Source organism: Paramacrobiotus metropolitanus, unplaced genomic scaffold, assembly GCF_019649055.1.
Source record: "Paramacrobiotus metropolitanus isolate TYO unplaced genomic scaffold, Prichtersi_v1.0 Parri_scaffold0000007, whole genome shotgun sequence".
NCBI classification, from domain to species: Eukaryota; Metazoa; Tardigrada; class Eutardigrada; order Parachela; family Macrobiotidae; genus Paramacrobiotus; species Paramacrobiotus metropolitanus.
In genome coordinates, this window is record NW_026570227.1 from 2,240,291 (window position 1) to 2,245,331 (window position 5,041).

A 5,041-nucleotide genomic window follows, 5' to 3' on the forward strand; every position below is an offset into this window, starting at 1 on the left:
CTGTGTTCAGAAAATATTTACCAGCTATAAATAATATAAATCAACTGTCTTCCAGGTTTGCAGATGTAATTTCCGAATATCCATTTGTGAATTCACGAAAGCGCTATCCTGTCGGACCGCACGTTCGCATCATTAAAGATTTTGATCAGAACTTGGAAAACTACTTTGGACTAATGTGCCTCACTGTTCTTCCACCGAAGCAGCTCTGGCTACCAGTTTTGCCATACAGAACGGGAAAGCTAACCTTTCCTCTCTGCAGAATTTGTGCTGACACGCAGCAGAACGCAACATGCACACATACGGATGCTGAAAGGTCGTTAACAGGAGTGTGGTGTTCAGTGGAGATTTCTAAGGCTCTCGCTTTAGGATATACTGTCAGAAAAGTCCATGAAATCTGGCATTTTCCTGATTCACGGGAAGGCCTTTTTGCTGAATATATTCAGCATTTTCTTAAGCTGAAAACGGAGGCCAGTGGTTGGCCGTCGAACGTCCAGACCGAGGAAGATAAGGAGCGTTATGTTCAAGAATTTTTTGTGCGCGAAGGCGTCGCAATAGAACCAGCCAAGGTTATGAAAAACCTTAGCCTCCGTGCCTTAGCTAAACTGTTTTTAAATAAGTAAGTCTAATATATGCAATACTGACAAAAGTCATTTTATTATTATTTTATTTAAACATTTCAGCTTCTGGGGCCGGTTGGGAATGCGTGAAGACCGGCTGGCGACTCAATTCATTTCGGAACCGAAAGATTTTTATGAAATCCTCCTTAACGACGCTTTGGAAACGCATAACACTGAATTTTTTAGCGATACTATACTACAGGTTTCGTACAAATCGAAAGAAGATTTTATCACCACGAACCCAAAAACTAATGTCATTCTCGCAGCGTGAGTTTTAGCGCTTTATCTTGTGAGTGCTTTTTAACAACAGTAAAATTCAATAATTTTTTTTTTGCTAGGTTCACTACAGCCCATGCACGGCTTCATCTGTATTCGTACATGGCCCAGGTGGGAAGGCGGCTTATATACTTTGATACGGATTCCCTGATGTGGATCCATCGACCCGGGGATCCAGAAATTGCAATGGGTAATTATATGGGAGATTTAACGAATGAATTACATGACCGGGAATATATTGAAGAGGTCACCGTATGCGCCCCCAAGTCCTACGCTTATATCACCAGCAAAGGCAGACACATTTGCAAAGTCAAAGGATTCACGCTAAACCGTTCTACAAAAAAGACATTAAATTTAAACACCTTCACTTCCCTCTGGACGATGCCAGGCCCACAAGTGTACCCGCTGCGTTATTCCTCTGTTATTCGCAGGAATAAAAGAACACTGGAAATCGATGCGGTAGATCAAGTCAAGCGTTTTCGACTCACCTATGACAAGCGCAGGATTTTGCCTGACCTTTCAACGCTCCCGTTTGGGTACGTTGAGGAAGATGTGTAATTTAAATTTTGGTGCTGCTGCATGACAGCTACCGCTATAGGCAGAATAACATCTCCTATAAGCACTACTAATATTAAAATTATTACGCAGATAACGGCAAGTGCCTTTAGCGCAGGTTTAGATTTTTTTGATGACTCCATCTTTGTGTTCAGTTACGCGAATTTCCAGTTCCTGAACTTTGTGACTTTTAACTTACTTAAATAGTATTTGTCTCTCTTTGAACTATGATTGTTACAATGTAATAAATGACTGAAAAGTATAACGAATCGCTGCGGATATAATTCTAACAATAAAAATATATCACGCTTCCGTAAAGAAACGTATGTTGATTCGGTGAGAATAGTTCGAAAGTTTACCGCAAAATATTTAAATCATTAAGAAAATAATTTTGTTTCACGAAGGAATTATTTTACACTTAACAACAGCTTACCCAGACAATTCCGCATCCTGTTTCGGCTTCTTGACTTTATCAGCCATTGTTCGACGCTTGGGCATTGCAATAATAATGCTATCCACCCTGTAACGTCCTACCAAATATCCAATATATTATTAAGGAAAATGAGTAATATATTCTTTTTTTTGTCTATTTAAGTCGTATTACAGTATCAGTAAAATCATATGACAACGTTATTCTGTGAATTAAAAGCGTATTACCGAGATGCATATATCACCGCTTTGCGGGGGTTGGTACTTGTCCAATTGTGATTGGCCTGCAACAAATATGAGCATTAATTTAAACTCAGTGCAGCTCACAGAAAACCAAAGCGCAAAAGTTATAATACGATGCACATATAAATGCAAAAATATATAACTTGAATATACAACAGAAATAATATTTATAATAAATTGTTCAAGTATTAACAACAGCAATATTAGTACTTCCCTAATGAATACTTATAACAACAATAAACAATAATAAAAGAAATAACAAGTTGTAGTTGTAATCATGTAATAATAATAATGTATTATTAATAGCAATAGAATATTAATAACAGTATTAAATAGTTCATTGAATATTGCTATTATAATTCATGGAATAATATTATATTATTATTCAGTAACAAATTGTTAATGGAATAATAATAAAATAAACCTACAGGACTGTAGATCAATGAATCGCAATGGTAGAATGGAGCATTAATGCTTGGTGACCTTTCGAACGTTTATCGTGGCACCACAGTAACTGTAAAATAGAAAGTAATAATTAGTCAGTGAGACCAATTAGTTGAGCTGAAGACCGAAAAACAAGTAGATGAATAGTTTCTAATAGCAATAAGAGGTTAAACAACAGAAATAAAACCAAAATTATGAAATAAAATTGATTTTTAGTCAAGTGGAAAAAGTTGGTCAGGATTGGTGAGAAACTTTTTCCACCTACGACCCCTCGTTGTTTTTGAACTTCGAAACTTAAAAACGTAACATAAAAGTAGTTCGCATACCACGTAACAATAAAGTGCATATTAAATATCACTTACTTCGAGGGCAACCGCTTGAGGGACAACAAGGAATAGGGAGTAATAGCAGGTTTCAGAAGAACCGGGACGAAGGTGGAAAAAATCTGTCAGAGAACCTGACGGACTTTTTCCACTTTGCGTTAGTGTAGCCAATCGTCAAGCCATAATCATACGGAGCGCTCGCAAGGGCACTGTATTATCAGCAGGAAACAAGAATATAACGAAATGATATAATGATGTCATAGTAGTGATAAAAATTTTATACATACCTTTATTTGTTGCCAGTTTTTTAAATAAAAATGTTAGTTTTCGTCTAGTTGACTCAAATGTTCACGTTAAAGTACAGCATTACAACGCTGATCAGAACTATGACATGAAGGAAAACAACATTCCATCATGTCCGCCTGATTATCACTTGACATGGATGAAAATGGTAAGTTAACTTACACACACCATTTGACTTTCATTTCATACTGTTTCCTCTCATAGACATATCATTAGCAATTTTACAGAATGGAAAACGCTTCTGATAACGAAGTATCTTCCACCGTTCCTGATGAACAGCCAGAACAGGTGGAATTGCCAGAAGAAATTCCAGTCCAGCAGCCAGAACAGGTGGAATTGCCAGAAGAAATTCCAGTCCAGGAACAGGAGGAGCTTCCAGCGGAGGAAGAGGTTCATGATGGCCAGAAGGAGTTGCCCGAAGAAATCGTAGCCCTGGGACTGGCGGAGCAAGACATTCAGTTCTTGCGGGAATGTGCCCGCCGCGGAAACCGTAAGTACTTTAATTACGTAGCTTTTTTATTTTATATATATATATATATATATATATATATATATATATATATATATATATATATATATATAATTCGTGCCATTGCGCGCCTTTGTGGACGCGATGACCGACGAAATGCACGAACAGGCTGCCGAATTGGCAGGATTTTTTTACCAGTTTAATAAAAAATGTTTTTTTTCGTTAGCTGGATTGCTTTCCTTGTGATTTTGCATTTTTTTTAATTTTTAGCACATTTAACTAACGCTTTGTTTATTAACCGAATATTTGTGATTAAACTTTACTCACTCTATTGTTAAAGATCCGTTAAATCAATCAAAACATATCCAGGGGCAGTAGTTACAGCTAGGGGCAGTAGGTACAGGGGCGGTGGGGGAGGGAGTTAGGGGGACCGGAAGTCAGGACTATGTGGGCAACGGAAGTGGTGGCGGGCGTGGGGGCGACGGCAGAGCGCGGGGGGGCGACGGACGTTGGGGCAGTGGAGGAGGAAACAGTACTGTAGCGGACGCGGGGCTGTGGCGAAAGCAGGGGTAATGACGAACGCGGGGGCCAGCGACGGAAGCTCGCCTGTGGCGAACGCGGGGCTGTGGCTGATGCGGAGCCCACTAGCGGACGCGGGGACGACGGCGGGCTAGAAGGGTTTCGACTGATACGTGCGCGAAGGCGGACAAGGGAGCAGAAAAGACGAGAGAACGGGTCTGGCGTTCTTGCAGGTAGGCCTTGCAGATTGCAAATATTTACCGAGTACTCATTCGTATTTATAACAAAATATGTGATATTACCATAGCGAATTACTTTCTGTTGAAATTGTCATTGATTTGCAGTTGCCAAATTCTCTTAGAAATATTATTTGTGTTGGTTATTTATCGACTATCAAAGTAAGTGCAATTCTTGTCGTTTTATTTTATTTAATAATTTCAGATGAAACGTACAAGCTGCCCCTGTAACCAGCATCGTATCCCTTGCTGAATGTTGTGCGGATCCGCTGAACAATTATATATCTACAGCGTCGACATTTTATAAAGATCTGTAAGTGAACCGTGTTTCCGTTACAAAGTGTTTTTTGTTTATGTTTCCCATGGATTCCTTCACTGTTATTCACATTGCCGATGCTTTTCTGCACGTTCGGAATCATCTTTAGTATGGAACGCACGTGCTTTAATTTTGTGCTGTTAATTTACAAAAATAGTCTAAAACACGCGTTGTCACCGTGTAAAATAATGATGGTTAACATTAGTCTTCGTTTTTTGTGCTTAGGCTGATCGCATGATCTGACTGGATAATTATTTTATCCGCTAAGCAGTTCCTGACCATGATTTGGTATTCCGTCTCCTATATTCCCT

General features: G+C 39.0%; 2 long non-coding RNA genes across 2 annotated transcripts; one reads left to right on the forward strand and one right to left on the reverse strand.

Moving 5' to 3' along the window:
• Positions 1-2,104: 2,104 nt before the first annotated feature.
• Positions 2,105-3,066, reverse strand: LOC129582493 (uncharacterized). Its single transcript, XR_008689629.1, has 3 exons — positions 2,927-3,066; positions 2,549-2,634; positions 2,105-2,161 (listed from the first exon to the last, which is right to left on the reverse strand). It is a non-coding gene; the product is annotated as an uncharacterized LOC129582493 (long non-coding RNA).
• A 1,121-nt stretch (positions 3,067-4,187) lies between these two features.
• LOC129582502 (uncharacterized) lies at positions 4,188-5,041 on the forward strand. Its single transcript, XR_008689635.1, has 3 exons — positions 4,188-4,411; positions 4,620-4,727; positions 4,956-5,041. It is a non-coding gene; the product is annotated as an uncharacterized LOC129582502 (long non-coding RNA).